Source organism: Maylandia zebra, linkage group LG20, assembly GCF_041146795.1.
Source record: "Maylandia zebra isolate NMK-2024a linkage group LG20, Mzebra_GT3a, whole genome shotgun sequence".
NCBI classification, from domain to species: Eukaryota; Metazoa; Chordata; class Actinopteri; order Cichliformes; family Cichlidae; genus Maylandia; species Maylandia zebra.
The window spans coordinates 19,014,098-19,036,447 of record NC_135186.1 but is presented as its reverse complement, the minus strand read 5'-3'; the positions used below and the strand labels follow the sequence as shown (position 1 = coordinate 19,036,447).

At 46.3% G+C, this 22,350-nt stretch overlaps 1 pseudogene; it reads left to right on the top strand.

Moving 5' to 3' along the window:
- Window positions 1-3,669: 3,669 nt before the first annotated feature.
- LOC143414291 (uncharacterized) lies at window positions 3,670-14,149 on the top strand (annotated as a pseudogene).
- The last annotated feature ends 8,201 nt before the right edge of the window (window positions 14,150-22,350 follow it).

Genomic DNA, 22,350 nt, shown 5'->3' with positions numbered 1-22,350 from the left:
TAATCCTTTTATTTTAACAAAGTAACTGTATTCTGAATACCACCTTTTAAAACGATAACTGTAATGGAATACAGTTACTCATATTTTGTATTTTAAATACGTAATGCTTGTACATGTATTCCGTTACTTCCCAACACTGAGCATGGTAATGTATACCGCTTGTCACAAAAGTAAGAAGAGACCTACTTCATAACTCAAGGATTTAACCTGTTATTATGACTTAACATGCTGCAGGTTCTAATCATGTCATCACCTATCTATGCCAGATCATTTAGCCAAAGTTCTATGGTCATTTCTTTGGTTTTGAGGGGGGGGGGGGGGGGGGGGGGGGGTTGTAGTTTATTTAACTTTTTAGAACATTTTATACAAAAGGATGAACAGACAAACAGAAAACACAATGAAACAAGGAGGAGATCAGTTTGAGAACAGAAAAAGAAACAAAATACCTCAGCGCATACAAAAAGCACATGGCTATCAATACACCACAGAAACACGAGACAAGCAACAGGGGCGGGTAAAGGGTAATAGAGAGCTGGTGTAGACATCGCATCCGGTCCTGCAGCATGTCTGCGCTGGTCCAGTCGACCGCCATCTTCCCCGGGAGGGGACAAGCATTGAAGGCGTTTGGAAAGGGAGGGGGGATGAGTGTGTATCAGTTTTTGTGTATGCGTGTGTGTCCAGAGTTCAGCTGAGACAGTGTCCTTCGCCCTGCCAGGCTAAGTAAACAGTCTTCCAGCCAACCCAGGTGGCCTTGCATAGGGGAGGAACAGTCTAAGCACAGTCTGTTATCAGGGTGTTTTTGTTCAGCTCCAGCCTTGAGATCATAGCTGGCGCCGAAGTGGTAGCCGCATGAAGCGATGGTGGTTTTTACTTTAGTGCGAACAACTCATGTGAATTTCAAAGCTGTTCTAACAGTCCGACACTGGTCTCTCAATCTCCTGTTGGAGAGATGTGAGCATCTCCATGATGTTATCAAACTTACGCTCCGTGATGTTGTCCTTCTTGTGCTCAAAGAGCAGATTCTGAGAACTCACGACCGCAGTGAGCTTCTCCAAGATGTAATCAATTTTCGCTCAGAGGTCTTATTCTGAGTGCTTCTCCAAGGTGTAATCAAATTTTCGCTCAGAGATCTTATTCTGAGTGTTCACAGCAGCCGTAAGCTTCTCCAAGATCTTATCTGTGCTGCGCTCAATGAGCCCATTTTGAGAACTCACCACTCGTCCCATCGATTCAATCCCTGCAGGCAGCCTTGTGGGGTTTTAAACAGCCGATTCCGCTTTCTTTAATCTTCGATAAGCCAGGGCCAAGCCAGGGCCAAGCCAGGGCCAAGCCAGCTCCGATCAGCAAGAACCCTGTTATCATGGCTCCGAATAGCTAGATATCTTCAACACTCAGGCTCACCCGAGCCCAGACTTCTCGTTGAGAAAAGGGTGTCAATTGCATTCAGGGACCAGTTGATCAAATCCATAATTCCTCTTTAGGTTTTAGAGAACAGACTGTGAGAGAGTGTTCCAGGGAAAAGTAATACAAAATACACAAGACTGGAAAAGGACACAAGAGGCTAAGCAGGGAAGATAAGGGAGGAGAGGAGAAAAGTGCAACCGACTTCGCCAAGAACCAGAGAGAAAAAGAAAATGTATACAAACAAGAGAAAGGCACACAGAGAACAAGTTGCTTGGAGCAAAGAAAAGACATAAAAACATCTCAGAAGTGCTTTTTATGTATTTATTTGTGCAGGTCGTCAGTATTCCCATGTTTAGGCTGCTGCAGACATTGGTTATGCAGCAGCCCCAACATCTTGTCAACAGGAAAGGTTTATACCTTTTATATTAGATTATTGATATTGTAATAAGAGGGTTACCTGTTCATTTGTTTTTATTGATAATCATGGCTCGGTGTTGCTTTTGCACATATAGCCTTTAGAACAACGACGAAACCCATATCACCCAATTGAAGCACTTCGCTCTCGCACTGCAGGCTCCTAGAGTATTTAAAAGTAGAATGAGAGGGCCCTCTTCTCTGGAACCAGCTTCGAGTTTGGATTCGGGGAGACAGACACTATCTCTACTTTTAAGATTAGGCTTAAAACATTCATTTTTGCTAAAGCATATAGTTAGGGCTGGACCAGGTGACCCTGAGTCCTCCCTTAGTTATGCTGCAATAGACGTAGGCTGCCCGGGGATTCCCATGATTGCATTGAGTTTTTCCTTTCCAGTAACCTTTCTCACTCACTATGTGTTAATACACCTCTCTGCATTGAATCGTACCTGTTATTAATCTCTGTATCTCTTCCACAGCATGTCTTTATCCTGTTTTCCTTCTCTCACCCCAACTGGTCGCAGCAGATGGCCACCCCCCCTGAGCCTGGTTCTGCCGGAGGTTTCTTCCTATTAAAAGGGAGTTTTTCCATCCCAGCCTGGGATGGTCAATTTAGTAAAGTAAATCCGTTGGGCATCTTTCTTTGCCTTTAGACAATAATTCTGATGGCAAAAAAGCCAAACGGGGCAGGCAAAAGAAAAAATAAATAAATAAATAAAAGGGAGTTTTTCCTTCTCAGTGTCACCAAAGTGCTTGCTCATGGGGGGTCAAATGATTGTTGGGTTTTTCTCTGTATCTATTATTATAGGATATACTGTACAATATAAAGCGACTGTTGTTGTGATTTGGCGCTATATAAATAAAATTGAACTGAATTGAAACACAGGGTTGAACATTATATCACCATGTTTGGTCCCCCGGTGTTTGCACAGGCGTGCCTCCTCAACCCTACGAAATTGTCGTGGTCTGGGTGGTTTTCCACAGCATCGGCTCCTCCCCACTGGGTGGAGTCTTTGTTGTTCCTCACCTGATGGCAATCGTACCAGCAGTATTTATGACCAGCGCACTCAACTGGTCTTCGCCAGATTATCTGCCAACTTTAGTCAGTTCTCGGCCTCATGTCCGTTCCTTGGTGACTCATCGTGTGTATTAACCGTATCTCTGTTTTTCTCGTCAGCCTCTGAAACCCACCTACCAAGTTCTCCTGGATACCAGTTTGCTGCCGCCGGTAATCCCTCTCCGTTTTGGAACTGCCATTCTCTCCTGCCTGCCTCCCTGCATTGCATACAGCACCCACCTGGACCTCTCCTGCCTCCCCCCTCCACGCAACCCCACCTGCAAGCTTGTAAGACAGCTCAGTGTACTATCCTTAGATTCACTCGCAACCCTCTGTGGGATTCCCCTGACTGCTCTCTCCTCTGTTTCAGTGCCCTGGCCCGCCACAGTTTCCCCTGCCCAGTACCTGCACCCAGTTATCCCTGCCATCTAGTTATCATCACAGTATTTTCTCTTGCCTCAGACATCTAGTTTATGTTCATTGATTCTAGTCTGCACTTTCTGTTAGCCTCTGAGCATTGTAAAATAAAATCTCTTTTCGTTACACCTCACCCCTGGCCTCCGGTTTTGAATCTGCACTTGAGTCCATCCCATTTCCACAGGCCACTGCGCCATGACAGAAATTCCCCATCGCTTGGGAAAAGTTTGCAACCATGGAGCGCCTCGGCATCGTACAGCGCTCGAATAGTGCCTGGGCCTCTCCGCTACACATGGTGCCCAAATCAGACGGTGATGGTGGCCGTGCAGAGATTTTCGCAGTTTGAATAATGTCACAGGTGATATGTAGGGCTTTCAATGATTTTGTCCTATCATTGCCTATACCCAGGGGATACCATACCCTGCATTTACGGACTTCCTAAGATCCACAAAGAAGGTGTCCCACTCAGACCCATTGTTAGAGGCATAAACTCAGCCACTTACAACATTTCGAAACACCTTGCTACCATTCTAGCACCTCTTGTGGGGAACACCCCACATCACATCAAGAACACCACTGACTTCACCGACAAGGTCCAGAAGCTTACTCTGGATCCAGATGAAACTATGGTGTCCTTTGATGTCTCTTCACTTGCATGCCTACCACGGAGGCAGTGGAGACTGTCAGAAAATGACTACAAGAAGACAGCTCCTTGGAAGATAGAACCAACTTCACTCCCAATCAGATTTGCACACTGTTAGACCTCTGCCTTACCACCACATATTTCATATACAATGGGGGTTTCTACAGACAAAAACATGGATGTGCCATGGGCTCCCCGGTGTCACCTATTGTAGCCAACATTCACATGGAGGAAATGGAAAGAAAGACCCTTGGCTCTTTTAAAGGGAGAGTACCTAGCCACTGGTACAGATATGTAGACAACACCTGGGTCAAAATCAAAACATAAGAAGTGGAATCCTTCACTGCTCACATTAACGCTGTGGATAAAAACATCAAGTTCACCAGGGAAGACACAAAGGATAACTGTTTGCCATTCCTGGACTGTGCCGTGTGCATTGAAGAGAATGGAAACCTCAACCTCTTTGACTCCCACCACCTTCTGGAACACAAACTTGGAGTAATAAGGACCTTACAACACTGGGCAGAAACTGTTCCCTCTAAGTCTGAAGGGAAAAAGAAGGAACACACACATGTAAAGAAAGCTCTTAAAACATGCGGTTTTCCTAATTGGTGTTTCATCAAGTCAGCAAGTCAGCAAAGATGCACAGAAAAGAAGACCAAACACCAGCTAAGGGGGATAAGAAAGACAAATGCAACAACATCCTCTATGTAGCTGGTATATCGGAAAAACCCAGGAGAGTCTTCTCCAAGCACAACATCCCAGTTTACTTCAGACCCAGCAACACACTCAGACAAAAACTGGTTCATCCAAAAGACAAAACGCCTAAACACAAACTTAACAATATAGTGTATGCTGTACAGTGTAGTGAGGAATTCCCAGACCTCTACATTGGAGAGACCAAACAGCCACTTCATAAACGTATGGCACAACATAGAAGAGCCATCCTCCACGGGACAAGACTCAGCTGTTCATCTGCATCTAAAGGACAAAGGTCACTCTTTTGAGGATGCAAGTGTTCACATTTTGAACAGAGAAGACAGATGGTTCGAAAGAGGATTGAATGAAGCCATCTATGTCCACTGTGAATGGCCATCTTTGAACAGAGGTGGTGGTTTACGACACCAGCTGTCTGCCATCCGCAATCTAGTTTTGAAATCCCTTCTCAGGCGCCTTAACGCCCACTCGCATCCTGGGCCATCTAACCTCAGGAAATCACATGATAGGTTGGGGCTAGGTTACACAATGAACTCACCTGAAACCTTGGCTGATTGTGACCTACACCCATTTTCACACTTTAGCTCGTGTGTTTAGGTAGAGGATCAATAGGGGGTCCTTTGTCCCTCTTGAAGGGACACTCCCTTAGGGCTTAAATCTGGGACTCTCCACAATTTGACCCTAGAACTGAAACATCTTCAAATAACTTAAAGAAGTCCAGATGCTTTTCTTTCCAAGCTCCTCCCTAGAACTAACACGAGGAATTTTGCTACTGCTGTGTCAAAAGTGAAAAGGGAGGTTGACCCTGCATTGAGGTGAGAACGAGGTTCAGATGTAGCAAAAGTCTACTTGTTTTGTGGAGCTGGGCATATGCTAAATCTGTGTCCTTCATTTGAAGGAACATTGCACAGTGAAAGATTTTCCTTTTTGAAAGAGAATGGGGTGTATTTTATAGCTGTATGAAGCAAGGACTGTAGGAAATGTGTCGTGTAATCAGAAACACCCATGTCCGCCCCAAGAAGGGAGAAAGTTTTTCAGTTCAAACTAAAGGAGAAGGAGAACCATCACATGAACATGAAGGGTCTCTGTATTCTGTTCAAAGCAGTGGTGTTACTGGGGTCAGTGAGCAAAACAGTGCTCTCTCCATAATCCCAGTGAGTGAAGTCCAAGAAAGGCCCCCAGTAACTGATAACATATACTTTTCTGGATCCTGGGAGTTCAGCATCATTTTGAAGGAAAACTGGCATTCTCTTATGTACAATGGGTCAATAGAAAATGGTCAGTAGCCATATCATCTCAGAATTGCAAGTAGTTGAATTGGATTTAGAGAACTACTATGAATTGTCAGATTTATTTACACAGAAAAGCATGCCTGTTCATCGATGCAACATTCCCCAACAGGAAAATGTCAACAGTTGACCACACTTACAACATATTAATGTCTTGGAGATAAATTTCGGGGTTGACCTACTGATTATGACCAATGTTGTTAGAAGTCAGGATGGAGGTCCCTATGCAGTATAAACTATACTAGGGTTGAATGGCGAATTGCCCTCTTAAAGGAGATTGTAAGACTGAAATTGCTGATGTTATGCTGCTAAATCTATGCAGACCAAGCTCCTGCAGCATTGTATACGGATCAAATAGCCCATAGAAATAGGTAAGCGCCACCCACACGGACCTCTGAGGGACATGGTCGAATGTATTCTCCAAGTCCACAAAGCACATCTAGACTGGTTGGACAAACTCTCATGCAGCCTCAAGCAAGGATAAAGAGCTGGTCCAGTGTTCCATGACCAGGATGAAAAGCCCATTGTTCCTCCTGTATCTGAAGTTTGACTAACAGATGGACTCTCCTTGCCAGCATAGACTTTCCCAGTGAGGCTGAGGAGTCTGATCCCACTATAGTTGGAACAAACCCTGTGGAAACCACCATCCCAGTCTGCCAATCCAGAGGTATCACCCCTAATCTCCATGCAACATTGTAGAGGTGTGTCAACCAAGACTGCCCTCCAACATCCAGAGCCTTCAGGCTCCTGCCACCAACACCCAGAGCCTTCAGGCCCCTGCTACCAAGGAGTTGTCTAACTGCCTCGGTGACCTTGCCCCAGAAATAGACATCTCCGAACTCCTCCCACACCCAAGTTTTTGCTTCAGCCACTGTGTGAGTCATGGTGGCTTCCTTTACCTCTGGTGTCCATCATTTGGGGGGGGGGGGGGGGGGGGGGTTACCACTACGACAGGCACCAACAACGTTATGGCTAGGGATGGGAATTGAACACCGATCCTTGTTGAGAACCGGTTCCCACTGTTTCAATACCTTGGAATTGTTTGCCATTTTTGCAAACAATTCCCCTATCGATTCCAGTCGCCTCGAATGATGTCACCATGTTGTTTTACCCAGTAGGAAACATGGTGCCTAAGCGGCACAAACGCTCAAACGCTTACTCTACAAATATACAGAAGCATTTGCTCACAAAACACTAGATAACGTTAAATGAATGTTGTGTTTTTGATTCGCTCCGAACTAGTGAAGCTCAACCCAGCAGCAGCGGTAACGTTTGCATGTCTTCTCCTGTTAATAGGGCCGGTAACTAATCAACTAACATTGCATATTATGTTAGCGTGATTTGCCTTATTGCAAAACCTGCTATTACTGTGCATTGCATTTAGATAACCGTGACAAGAGAGAGAAAGACAGAGTCTGGCTGGCTCAGATGCTGGCAGTTCTCGCTGCAGTCTACCGGTAGCTTCTCCTGTCACAGAGGCAGGGAAAAGTAAAATGATGCAGGCCAGGATAGATGAATGTCACCGAGTAGTGACTAAGTTTGTGGTAAAAGGCACAGTAGATGCCCCCGAGTTTCGGTAAGTGAATGTGTTTAGTTGTAGGCTAAGTCAGGGAATGTCAAAGTTGCATGTTCTCCTCTTACCAAATGTTTCATCCGTTTCCATTTGTATATTTTTTAGAGAAATGATAAAGACTCTGACCCCTAAGTACAAAGCCCCAAACAGAGACAGTTTAACCAACCACTTGATCCCTGCTTGGTATGCAGTTGAAAAGGCAAATCTGATTTCTGACCTGAAACATGTGTTGAAGGTAGCCATCACTGCAGATGGATGGACAAGTTTTAGTCAAGATCATTACCTCACAGCTGCATTATGTCAGGAATGGCCAGGCTCAAGAAAAAGTCCTCAAAACCAAACCAGTGTACCAGGCATAGACAGGAGCAGCTGTAGCAGAAGAGATTGATGAGATCTTGGAGGAGTATGGTATCAAAGACAAGGTTGTGGCAGCCACTGTTGATAATTAGGGATGGGTATCGTTTAGGTTTTGTCCGATACCGGTGCCAAACCGGTACTTTTGAAACGGTGGTGGTACTTAAAGGGTGCTCGAACCTGTGCTTAAAGAATGTAACACACAAACTTTGTCCAAAAATGTCTTATGCTTATATTTTTAGCAGTCTCTTTTTTCTGCAAAATGATAACCAAGTTAGCCTTTTCTGTTGATATAACATACCTGCTTTGGTTGGAACTGGTGCTTAAACAATGGAAAACACAAACTTTGTCCTAAAACCTCTCATGTTTAGCTGTGTTCTTTTGTAAAATGATAACAATGTTAGCCTTTTCTCAAGCTAAGGGCATATATGGTATCACTCTTGGCTGGAAGCAGTGCTTAAACAATGGAAAAAACACAAACATTGTCCACAAACCTCTCATGTTTAGTTGTTTTCCATTTTTTCTTTGGTCATTTTAGCCTTTTTGGCCAGGGCAAAGGGAGTATCTGCTATCAAGAAGACAGCCACATGTAACTACGACAGTGTTTGCTAGTTCACCTTATGTGTATTAATTTAATAACGTGGTTAGCCTACTCACCGTAATTTACACACGAAGCTACTCACCCAGAGAAGAACGGCTGCTGCTGCCATCATCATCCGTCATCATTTCTGCTACACTGGCAGGGCAAGGGCCAGGACTCTCCTCTTCGGGTTCTTGGGGGATGTTGCTAACTCCAAGTCCGATAACAGGCACCACACCCGCAGTAGATGTGCTCGGTGTGAGGTCTTGCAGCAAGTTATCAAATACGGTGCATTTCTCAGCTTTTAAAAAATCGGTATGCGTTGCCAGGTGTTTTATCAGATTCGAGGTGTTACTTCTTTTGCACAATATTACCTTAAAGCACTTGCTGCAGGCTGCTGAGTTTGCATATTTTGCTGTGAAGTATAGCCAGACTTTTGACCGCTTCGCCTTGGGCATTTTTAATCTGTAGCTCTGCTCTAAAAGAACGTACACCTGGGTCGGCCTACTGTCCTTGGAAAGGTAAAATGATTGGCTAGAATCCAATGTGTATGACATGTCAGGAAAAAAAAACACTGAAATAAAGCACCGAAATGTGCACTGCTTTTCGGTATGGTTACTACCATTTATGTCAGAACCAGTGCCATAATGGCACCGGATATCAGTACCCATCCCTATTGATAATGCGGCCAACATGGATGTAGCTGTCAAAAAGCTACAAATTCTCAAGTTTCCATGCTTTGCACACACCCTGAACCTTTGAGCTCAGAAGCTCTACAACTGTCTTGCCATTTCCAACTGGGCGGCAAGAAGTCACTCTGTGATTGTATGGATGAACAACATGGCAAAAGTGGTCCTGAAGGAGAAGCAAGAGTTGCTCAGTAAGCATAGTAAATAGTTTGTTCAGATTGTGTATATGTAAATCATTAGATCATGATCAAAGTAAATGTATAAACTAAGATAAGGAATATTACATTAGCATTTAAGTTGTGAATGCAATACTCCCCAGAGCTGCCCAAGCATATGCTGCTCCTAGATGTAAAGACCAGATGGACCTCTCTGTATTTGATGATGGAGAGATTCTAGCAGCAGTTTCCTGCCATCCAGGCTCCAGCCATCGATCCACAGATAAGAAAGTCAATGGAAAAGGAAAGCTGAGTAGTACTGAAAAATAATGGGTATATGGCTTAACTTGTACTCAGGTTCGGCAATGACGACTTAAGAAAAGTAGAGGAGTTTGTGGTACTCATGCAGAAGCACTACACCTCCACACTAGCAGTTTCCAGCGACAAAAGTCAGACCTGTGGTGAGATTTTGCCCATCCTGCAAAAGCTACAGCAACACTACACCGTACAAGAAGATGACTTTGCCTTCACAAGGAGCATAAAGGAGAACATTTGGAAAGATCTTTCCAAACGATACTAGGATTCATTTATCATAAATAAAATGACAGTTATAAATACTTAAGGATAGTCATGATGTCACATTTTCCTCCCTTTTAAAATTTAAGGACACTGATATCCAGAGATTCATGGAGGAGGCCACTGTCTTGGACCTCCGATTTACAGTGGGGCAAAAAAGTATTTAGTCAGCCACCGATTGTGCAAGTTCCCCCACTTAAAATGATGACAGAGGTCAGTAATTTGCACCAGAGGTACACGTCAACTGTGAGAGACAGAATGTGAAAAAAAAATCCATTAATTCACATGGTAGGATTTGTAAAGAATTTATTCGTAAATTAGGGTGGAAAATAAGTATTTGATCACCTCAAACAAGGAAAGTCTCTGGCTCTCACAGACCTGTAACGTCTTCTGTAAGAAGCTTTTCTGTCCCCCACTCGTTACCTGTATGAATGGCACCTGTTTGAACTCATCATCTGCATAAAAGACACCCGTCCACAGCCTCAAACAGTCAGACTCCAAACTCCGCCATGGCCAAGACCAAAGAGCTTTCGAAGGACACCAGGAAAAGTATTGTAGACCTGCACCAGACTGGGAAGAGTGAATCTACAATAGGCAAGCAGCTTGGTGTGAAAAAATCAACTGTAGGAGCAATCATCAGAAAATGGAAGACATACAAGACCACTGATAATCTCCCTCGATCTGGGGCTCCACGCAAGATCTCATCCCGTGGGGTCAAAATGATCATGAGAACGGTGAGCAAAGATCCCAGAACCACACGGGGGGACCTGGTGAATGACCTGCAGAGAGCTGGGACCAAAGTAACAAAGGTCACCATCAGTAACACACTGCAACGGCAGGGAATCAAATCCCGCAGTGCCAGACGTGTTCCGCTGCTGAAGCCAGTGCATGTCCAGGCCCGTCTGAAGTTTGCCAGAGAGCACATGGATGATACAGCAGAGGATTGGGAGAATGTCATGTGGTCAGATGAAACTTTTTGGTATAAACTCAACTCATCGTGTTTGGAGGAAGAAGAATACTGAGTTGCATCCCAAGAACACCATACCTACTGTGAAGCATGGGGGTGGAAACATCATGCTATGGGGCTGTTTTTCTGCCAAGGGGACAGGACGACTGATCCGTGTTAAGGACAGAATGAATGGGGCCATGTATCGTGAGATTTTGAGCCAAAACCTCCTTCCATCAGTGAGAACTTTGAAGATGAAACGAGGCTGGGTCTTCCAACATGACAATGATCCAAAACACACCGCCCGGGCAACAAAGGAGTGGCTCCGTAAGAAGCATTTGAAAGTCCTGGAGTGGCCTAGCCAGTCTCCAGACCTCAACCCCATAGAAAATCTGTGGCGGGAGTTGAAAGTCCGTGTTGCTCGGCGACAGCCCCAAAACATCACTGCTCTCGAGAAGATCTGCATGGAGGAATGGGCCAAAATACCAGCTACTGTGTGTGCAAACCTGGTAAAGACCTATAGTAAACGTTTGACCTCTGTTATTGCCAACAAAGGTTATGTTACAAAGTATTGAGTTGTGTTAGGGAAAATATTCTAAAACACTTCTTCGGTAAAGACTCAGAGAAGAGAAACACACAGAACTTCTTGCTAGCAAGGGCAGTCTCAATGACTCGCGCTGAGCACTGCCCCTGGTCTTTATTTTATACTCCATTGAACGTGTGTGTGTGTGTGTGTGTGTGTGTGTCCTGCTGATCAAAGGGTCATAAAAGGTACATCCTTGGTCAGGAGAAGGGTGAAGAAGTCCAGCAGTTAAAGCACTTAGACTAAAACAAACGTAACTACGTTAATCCTGCCATAAAACAATAAAACCAGGTACAAGCTCTCTCGTTCTCCCAGGACGTGGGGGTGCATTCCTGAGGTGCACGCCAAGCCTGCAGCCTGCTAGAGATCACACACAATTGATTATATGCCTCTAAGTATACATGGTTGAATATTTCCTAATACAAATAACTACATGCAGTATTCTACCATATGCAAACTTATATCACTAAAAGATTATACTGACTACTAAATACAATTTTCCATAGACAAGTTGTATTTTTGTTATTGACCAAATACTTATTTTCCACCCTGATTTACGAATAAATTCCTTACAAATCCTACCATGTGGATTCATGGATTTTTTTTCACATTCTGTCTCTCACAGTTGAAGTGTACCTCTGGTGCAAATTACTGACCTCTGTCATCATTTTAAGTGGGGGAACTTGCACAATCGGTGGCTGACTAAATACTTTTTTGCCCCACTGTAAATTCAAAGTGGATAAGGATGAAGTCTGGGACAGGAGATGAGGTATTTCAATATGACAGTTCATTTTTCATTGTAGCACATTTCCATTGCGAGAGTGATACCTTTCATCTATGGATCCGTGGTACTTTGATTTGTTTGTTTATTTGTCACTTTCTACTCAAGCACCTAGAGCAAGGAGTCACACAGGGAGAGTTGCTCGAAGATGAAGATGAGGATGAAGAAGACTATGTAAGTTTAGTTCATTGTGATAATAATTTAAATGTCATGGATTTTTCATTTTTTGCTTCATTTTTTATTATGTCCATTTAATTTCAGGCGCTACCAGTAAAGCAAAAAAACAAAACAAAAAAAAACGGCCTTGGAAGAACTCTTTGAAGAGGAGGACAACGAGCTGCAGTCATTCCAACAATGGCAGCCCGTTCTTTCCCTGGCCCAGAGAGTGGATCAGGAAATCCAGCAGTATAGAAGCCTAACCCCCATCCCCTGCAAGGATAACGCTGTTAGGAGGTGGTGGGTAGGTGTATTGTTGTTGTTTGGGTTTTGTTTTCCTTTTGGTTGTAGGTAGGCGAGGCGGGGCTTGATGGCATTCCAGCACACCTGCGACGCATCGGACGTCATCAGTGAGCAATTTTAGGGAGCAGAGTCACGGACGTCTGGTGTCGGAGTATTGTCGCTGTCACAAGTGGTAACGAGTCAGCACAGGCTGCATCTGTTGATTTTACGCTGTGGAGCTGTATGTTTTAAAGGATCCACATTTCACCTGCTTCTCTTTGTCTTAGCCTGTTCCATCGCCTGCCCGCCTACCTAGGATTTTGTGTTGGCTATTGTGGATCCACGACGGAGTGCTACGTACCATCAGGCGGCGATCACCGCAGCGGCTGTGGTTTGGGTGGTCAAGTAAGCTCTCCAACTCTCTCCGTCCACTTGTGTTTAACGTTCGGCTATCAATGGTACGCCATAAGCTGTGTTTTGTTCCCTGTTGTCAGGTAGCTCCGGTGCGTCTGCTGCCTACCTGCATACTTCGGCTCCGTCTCATCTCCTCGGTGTTTATCTCCTGGCACATTTTTATCCATCACTGTATATAGCCCCTTCCCTTGTAAATATTCCCCCACTCGTGTATATATAAAGCTTGCATCACAAACTATTTTGCGTCCGTGTGTGTTTCTGCCACGTAATCCATCTATGTAATCCAGCAGACCTAACAGAATACTCCGACCATTTTGATGGATTCGGCAGAACACACAGGTCCAGATTTACTCCAGAAACACGAGGAGTCTTTGTCAAGCTTGTCTCGGCAGTTGGCGGCGTCCGAGCAATGGGCGGGCCGGGTTAATGAGACCCTGTCGGCCATTCAAGAGACTTTGGCTCAGTTAGTTCCTCCTACTGTTCCCGCTGTTCCTGCCCCCCCGCCCGTACCGTCTGCCTCACGGGGTGTGGGCTCTGTTCGTGACCCCGCTCCCCCGGCTCTGGTGCCTTTTACGGGAGAGTTGGGCCGTTGCGGGGGTTTTTTGATTCAGGTTTCTCTGCTTTTTCAGCGGTATCCCCAAGCGTTTTCCGATGATGCTTTTAAGATTTCTCATGTTATCGGTGCCCTTCGTGATCGTGCTTTGGACTGGGCCGAGTTTTATCTCGCTCTGCATCCCGTGGAGACTGTCACGTATGAGCAGTTTGTTCGGGATTTTAAGGCTGTTTTTCATCACCCCCTGCGCTCGGATGAGGCCGCGCGGCAACTGCACGGCCTCCGCCAAGGGGGCCGGTCGGTGGCGGAGTTTTCTATTGATTCTATTGGTTAAGGCCGCGGAGACGGGGTGGGGTGATGACGCGTTGCGCGGGGCTTTCGTCATCGGATTGACCGATCGCATGAAGGATGAGCTCGCCACTCGTGACGAACCGGAGAGTTTCGAGGCTCTAGTTAATCTGGCTATTCGTATCGATAATCGCCTTCGCGAGCGTGAGAGGGAGAGTGTCCCGTCCCCCTCCTCCCGGTCCGGCCCACGCATGGTCTCCTCCGGCGCCCGCCGCTGAGGAGCCTATGCAGTTGGGTCGTACACGGCTGACGCTGGAGGAGCGTCGGAGGCGGTTTGAGGGACGGTTGTGTTTGTATTGTGGCCAGCCGGGCCATTTTGTGTCCACCTGCCCGTTGCGGGCACTTTTGGATTCTGGCGCTGAGCAGAATTTTATTGACGGCGGTCTCACGCGGCGTCTCGGTATTGAGACGAAACCCCTGCAGGTTCCCATCTCCGTTGTGGCTCTCACCGGTCAGTTACTGCCCTCCGTCGCTCATGAGACTGAACCGGTTTCGTTGATTCTTTCTGGTAATCATCGTGAGGTTCTTCGTTTCTTTGTTTTTTCCTCCCCGGAGTCTGCCATCGTTTTAGGTTACCCGTGGTTCGAGCGTCATAATCCTCATATCAATTGGTCCTCCCGTCGCATTGAGAGTTGGAGTAGCCACTGCTTGTCTCACTGTTTACAGTCTGCTCTTCCGCCTTCGCCTGTCTGCTCGTCTAAGCTGGCGCCCGAGGAGGTGGATCTTTCGTCTGTACCTGAACAATATCATGATCTGGGGGCGGTTTTCAGTAAACGCTGTGCGCTCTCGCTTCCCCCCCATCATCCTTATGATTGTGGCATTGAACTGTTACCTGGAGCTCCTTTGCCCACCAGCCGGCTGTATAACCTCTCTGGTCCGGAGAAGGCAGCCATGGAGAGGTATATTACGGAGTCACTGGAGGCGGGCCTGATTCGTCCATCGTCTTCGCCGTTGGCGGCAGGTTTTTTCTTTGTGGATAAGAAAGATGGATCTCTCCGACCCTGCATTGATTTTCGGGGTCTTAATGACATTACTGTGAAGAACAAATATCCTCTTCCCCTGATCTCTTCTGCTTTTGAACCTTTACAGGACGCGGTCATTTTTACGAAGCTGGACCTTCGCAATGCGTACCATCTGGTGCGCATGCGCCAGGGAGATGAATGGAAGACGGCCTTTAACACTCACCGTGGACATTACGAATATCTGGTGATGCCTTTTGGCCTGACAAATGCGCCGGCAGTGTTTCAAGCGTTGATTAATGATGTGCTTCGGGACTTTTTGAGTCGGTGTGTGTTCGTTTATTTGGATGACATCCTTGTTTTTTCGCGGTCTTTTGAGGACCATGTTCAGCAGGTGCGCAGCGTTTTGCAGCACCTTCTGGAAAACAAACTTTTTGTGAAAGCGGAGAAGTGTCAGTTTCATGCTCATTCTGTGTCGTTCCTGGGCTATGTCCTTGCTAAGGGGCGGGTGGGGCCTGATCCTGGCAAAATCAGAGCGATTGCTGATTGGCCGACTCCTTCCTCGCGCAAACACCTGCAGAGGTTTTTGGGGTTTGCTAATTTTTATCGCCGATTTATTAAGAACTTCAGTCAGATCACCCTTCCGCTCACCCGGCTTACGTCCCCGGCTCGAGTTTTCAGTTGGTCTCCTGAGGCCGAGCAGGCGTTTGCTCGGTTGAAGGAGTTGTTTTGTTCCGCGCCCATTCTCGCCCACCCGGATGGTGCCAGACAGTTTGCGGTGGAGGTGGATGCTTCTGATGTGGGTGCGGGGGCGGTGTTGTCGCCGTCTCCATCCGTGCGCATTTTTTTCGCGGCGGTTTTCTCCAGCTGAGCGGAACTATGACGTGGGTAATCGGGAGCTGCTGGCGGTTAAGCTGGCTTTGGAGGAGTGGCGTCACTGGTTGGAGGGGGCGGAACAGCCGTTTGTGGTTTGGACGGACCATAAGAATCTCTCTTACATTCGGAGTGCGAAGCGGCTTAACTCCAGGCAGGCCCGGTGGCAGCTGTTTTTTAGCCGGTTCCATTTTACAGTCTCGTTTCGCCCGGGTTCTCGCAATGTTAAGCCGGACGCCTTGTCCCGTCAGTTTCCCCCCCGCGTCTGAGTCTATGGGGGTGGTTCCGATCATCCCCTCGTCTTGCGTGGTGGGGGCCGTGACATGGGAGATCGAGAGCCTGGTGCGCCAGGCGCAGCGGCAGGATCCGGACCCGGGTTCGGGCTCGCCGGGTAGACTGTTTGTTCCGGCGGCCGTGCGCGCGCGTGTTTTGCACTGGGTGCACGCGTCTCGTTTTGCTTGTCATACTGGCGTGCGTCGTACGGTTTCCCTGCTGCGGCGCTTCTTTTGGTGGCCCGCTTTGGCGAGTGATGCCCGCGAGTATGTGCTAGCCTGTGACACTTGTGCGCGCAATAAGAGCCGTCACCTGGCCCCTCCCAGGTTGCTGCATCCCCTGCCTGTCCCTGGTCGACCTTGGTCGCATATTGCAGTTGACTTTGTTACCGGGTTGCCGCGTTCCGCTGGTCACTCGGTGATCCTCACCATTGTGGACAGGTTCTCCAAGGCGGCGCATTTTGTCCCTTTGTCTAGACTTCCTTCTGCCCTGGAAACTGCTCGCGTGCTCGTGGATCACGTTTTTCGGTTACATGGAATTCCTTTGGACATTGTGTCGGACAGGGGGCCTCAGTTTGTTTCTCGGATGTGGAAGGCTTTTTGTACTGCTTTGGGGGTGGGGGTGAGCCTTTCCTCGGGCTATCACCCACAGTCTAATGGACAGACTGAAAGGGCCAATCAGCAGCTGGAGTCCGCCTTGCGCTGTGTGACCTCCTCTGACCCCGCTTCCTGGAGTGGTCATCTTGCTTGGATTGAGTATGCTTATAACTCTCTCACCTCGGCAGCTACTGGGTTTTCTCCGTTTGAGGTCTGTTTGGGATATCAGCCGCCGTTGTTTCCTTCTCAGGAGGCGGAGATTGCGGTTCCGGCCGTGCGGGATCATCTACGTCGCAGTCGGAGGATTTGGCGCCGGACTAAGGCGGCGCTGCTCCGGACAGTGTCTCAGACTCGCCGGGCTGCTGATCGGAGGAGAACGCCTGCGCCTCAATTCACCGTGGGCCAACAGGTTTGGCTGTCCTCTGCAAATGTTCCTTTGAAGTGCGTGGCCAGGAAGCTTGCCCCTCGCTTCCTGGGTCCTTTCACCATCCAACGCATCATCAATCCTGTTTCTGTGAGGCTGCAACTACCGGCCTCCATGAGGATTCATCCTACGTTCCATGTTTCTCAACTGCAGCCAGTCTCTCGCAGCCCGCTGTGCCCACCCGTGGAACCTCCTCCGCCCGCCCGGGTGGTGGACGGGTGTCCTGTCTATTCGGTCCGGCGGCTGCTGGATGTGCGCCGTCGTGGCCGAGGTTTCCAGTTCCTGGTGGACTGGGAGGGGTATGGCCCGGAGGAGCGCTCCTGGGTCTCTAGGGCCTTCATTGTGGACCTGGCGCTTATTGTGGATTTTTACAGGAGGCATCCTGACAAGCCTGGAGGACCGCCGGGTGGCGTTCCTTGAGGGGGGGATACTGTTAGGAGGTGGTGGGTAGGTGTATTGTTGTTGTTTGGGTTTTGTTTTCCTTTTGGTTGTAGGTAGGCGAGGCGGGGCTTGATGGCATTCCAGCACACCTGCGACGCATCGGACGTCATCAGTGAGCGCTTTTAGGGAGCAGAGTAACGGACGTCTGGTGTCGGAGTATTGTCGCTGTCACAAGTGGTAATGAGTCAGCACAGGCTGCATCTGTTGATTTTACGCTGTGGAGCTGTATGTTTTAAAGGATCCACGTTTCACCTGCTTCTCTTTGTCTTAGCCTGTTCCATCGCCTGCCCGCCTACCTAGGATTTTGTGTTGGCTATTGTGGATCCGCGACGGAGTGCTACGTACCATCAGGCGGCGATCACCGCAGCGGCTGTGGTTTGGGTGGTCAAGTAAGCTCTCCAACTCTCTCCGTCCACTTGTGTTTAACGTTCGGCTATCAACGGTACGCCATAAGCTGTGTTTTGTTCCCTGTTGTCAGGTAGCTCCGGTGCATCTGCTGCCTACCTGCATACTTCAGCTCCGTCTCATCTCCTCGGTGTTTATCTCCTGGCACATTTTTATCCATCACTGTATATAGCCCCTTCCCTTGTAAATATTCCCCCACTCGTGTATATATAAAGCTTGCATCACAAACTATTTTGCGTCCGTGTGTGTTTCTGCCACGTAATCCATCTGTGTAATCCAGCAGACCTAACAAACGCCACCCTATGGTGGTGGAGCAAGAGAGAGACTCTGCCCCTGCTGTCAGCACTGGCTGAAAGGTTTCTGTGTGTGCAGGCATCCTCCACCCCGTCTGAGAGGGTGTTCTCCACAGCTGGAGAGTCCAGAAAGATCACATAGCCTTCCTGACAAAGCAGATATTCTTATATTTCTGCAAAAGAATCTTTAATTCTCCATAGTTGATGAATTGCACAGTGCGCAGTTCCATTGGACTTGAGCTGATTGTATTTTTTGCTGGCTGGTATAGTTTTATTTTTGAGTGTTTAGCTCATATATACTTTTAAAAAGGAGAGTGTAAATGTTACTGGACATTCTTGTATAACAGCCACAGAATAATTTATGTTATACTTTGTTATTGCTACAGAAGAATAATTATTTTACTATTATTTTACATTTACAACTTTTTTTCTGGGGACCTCGTGGCACCCCATCGAGGAGCCATAGGCTGTGGACCTCTTAAGATCTCACTGTTGGGTTTGTAAGGTCATGTTACTCATAAATTTCTATCTTGTTCAAAGATAAGATATAAAACAAAATTCCAAGCTAATCGACCTGTGTGTTCTCCTTTTTTAAAAATAAGAATCGATAAAGAATCAAATTGTTAAACAGAATGGAAAATGGAATCGGAATCATGAAAATCTTATCAATTCCCATCCCTACTTGTGGCCATAGCTCAATGCAGCAGCTTCGGCAATGGAAGTGCTGAACATGGTCTATTTGGACTCAGTGTCCAAAGTCTCCCTCAGAATGCTGTTGAAGCTCTGCCGGAGGTGTGAGTTAAAGATCTTGTGGACCAGGGCCTCTGCCAGGTGTTCTTAGTGCATCCTTAATATAATTAATAACTTACCACCAGGTGGTGATCAGTTGGGGGCAAGGAATGCTGTTTGTATAGTCACTCATTAAGACCATGTTGAACACTAATTAAACACTAACTGTTAATTCTCTCCTCCCTGTCAGCATTGTAGTTGTAAGAGCAGTACCAAAGCTTTGGTTTCCTTCTCCTGCAGTACAGTGTCATTTCACTGAGACCCAACATTTTAGGACATATTTCTTGCATATTTCATTATGGCAGAATGCACAAGCACATACATTGTTGTTGCTATCATGGTGCTTTCTGTCTGGTTTGCCCTTTTGTATAACTACTCAATTTGCATTTAAATTTAGATTTTATTGAATAAAAAAAACAAAAAAACAAAAACATCATCATGCCATGCTTTCACTTTCAGAAACATTATTCATCAATAACTATAGAATGCCAGCATCACTTTTTGTTTTATTGCTTTATCTTGCTTGTTCTCTCATGACCTGGGTGGCCAAGACAGGGAAGAGGACACAGGAAAGAGGATGCAGACACCACACTGAGCCTCGTAGGCACAGTGAACACAAGATTTTATTTTGGCATGCGAGGGTGACACACAGGGATTAATTGTAAAACACTAAACATGAACTAAAGGTGAGAGGAAAGAAACCTAACCTCTGGAGTTGGTCAAACTGAAATACTTGCGCAATACTACAAACCTAAGAAACTGAGAATTAACTCATTCTATGGCAGGCAAGAAACTCAGAGTTATTAGATACAACACTAGTGAATTACTATGGGACACTATGAACAAAAACAGAAATATGAAGCACTAACTATACTAGAAGAATCTCAGCAATTCACTAAACAGTCACAAAACATGAAACAAGAGTCACACTACAAGTGCGGTAAGAGAGCCCACAGGAAAAAGTCTGTTTAGCTGGCTGGAGAGGCAGCCAGGGAACCCAACACTGGGTATTTTCCAGAACAGGCACCCTAAGTTGCAGGGCAGGTGGAGGATTACGGAGCTACGCTCACAAAGTCATTTTACAGGTGGAGGCGAGGCTTGGGGGAAGTAAGGTCTGTGTGATGCTAAACCAGTCCAGATTAACTAACTGTGGAAAACTGGACAGGGAGGCAGACAGGTGAGTAAATGCCGAAAACAGCGAGCAGACCAGCAGCTGCGTGTAGGGAAGGTAAATGACAGCGGGATCCATCCGTGAGGCTGATATGAATAGAAAGACAAGATTAGCTCAAAAACTACTATGACGATAAGTATTTAACTGTGGCTTTCAGTAACAAGGGTTAGCTGACGTTCCGGCAAGGAATGTTTGTGAGTCTTAAAAGTCTGTCTGCTGATTACTCACAGGTGGAGCAAAGACAGGAGGTGTGGCAACTCTGCCCAGTGGTGGACTCACTGGCACGGTGGAAAACCCAGCACTCACCTGGACTAGGACATGTTCAATGTGTACAACCTCTGTTATATTTATAGAAACCCTAATCGTGCATGGATATATGTGTAAAAAAAAGTGAATGAATTTCCATTAGCTGCTCATCACTGTGTTTGATGTGGAGTTCCGGGAAGAGAAGAACATGCTCCACTCTGAGCTTCTGCAAGGCGCCAAGAACTTTTTGAATTTTCTTCACCTCTGAAGACTAGTCAAGGGAGATGAGGACCCTGTTACCTTTGTAGGTGAGTTGCTGGGTTTTTGACAGATGCAGTATTAATTCCCTATTTAGCGTGAACTAGTAAGGACCCGAGACGAGTGGTGAAGTTCATTTTATTATGTCTTTCACAAGTGTTATTGTTGATTTCCCCTGGTAGCTTTGCCAGATCCTACGCCGCACTCCTCGTGACCGGTGGACTTCCTTATTGCAACTGACTCTGGTTTTCTCATCATCCTCGTTCTTCTCAATCTGAATGTGACCTTTAATACAATTTCTCACTCTATCCTCTTTGTATCCTGTAGACTTGTATCCATTGGCATTAGTCATAACCAGTGTTAGGACTAACGCATTATTAAGTAACGCGTTACAGTAACTACGTTATTATTGTGGTAACGAGCATGGTAACTAGTTATTATGCCAAAACCAGGAACGCGTTACTCGTTACTGGGATTTAAATAGGCTCATTATTCGTTACTTCGTGTGGTGGCTATCGCGGAGTTTCCACAGATTCAATAACATTAGCAAGTGGTGGAGGCCAGCAGGTGGATGAAGGAAAAGGGAGGCAGGAGGAGCAGAGACCCGAAGCGGCTGCCAGTCTGAGTATCAGGTGAACTGAACTTCAGGTAAGAAGTTATGACCTGCAGTCTGAGTCAGATATAAACAAAGTTTAGGTGGAGTTTATTATCGTTGTGCTGACTTTTTCGTACCGCGTACTAGCTAGCATGACGGAGTTTCTATACAGCTGGGTGGGTGCTATGTTACTGATGTTGAACTTTATTTTGTTCATATGGTTAATTATTAGATTTGCCAACTGTCCCGTAAAAAACAGAATCGTCTTGCATTCAGAGAAAATATTACGCGTTTCGTATTGAGGCGAAAAGGAACATTTTGTCCCGTACTTCAGCTACAATGAAAAAGAGACAAAGCTGGAGTTATTCTGTGTTTATGCTGCACAGCTGCCTCTTCTTCTCTCATCCTCTCCCCTCCCTCTCCTGTTTCTACTTCAATCATGAAACTGATCAGTGATCAGCTGATTGGCTTTTCTCTCTTGTTTATTAATCGCCCACTTTGTGCCAGAAAGAGGAAACCAGCGGATGTCGCGCTAACGTTTAAGCTTGATCAGCTGATGTTAGAATTTATTTAATATTACTTTCTAGTATCAGCTGATGTTTGTTGAACAGGTGATGGAGAAACAGGTTTACCTTTTAGGTGACATGAATGAGTTGAAGGGAAGTTATGAACTGTTTCTGAGAGACAAATAACACCAGGATCCTTTTCTAAGTAGCCAACAGCTTGTAACTGTGCAGGGGCGGGTCTAGCAAAGTTTTGTCAGGGGCCCAGGTGGGGCATTAACAGGGAGAGGGGGGCACAAAGAAATACTTTTCTTTCTTATTCTCATTTAAAATGTCTAGCTTTTAAAAAAATAATTATCTGAGTCTTACAACAAACAATTGATTGATTGATACATATATACCATCAGAACAGTGTACATCACTGTCACAACAGTGTTTGTTTTCATTCAAAGTCTGTATGATTTTTCCTATAATGGTGGGCCGGTCTCTAGTCAAATTCCCCGGGACGATTTTTTTTTTGTCCCAGTCCAGCCCTGTATGCAGTTCATCTGCAGTCTGGTGTTACCTACTGAAGGAAATTGCCGTCCCGGGTT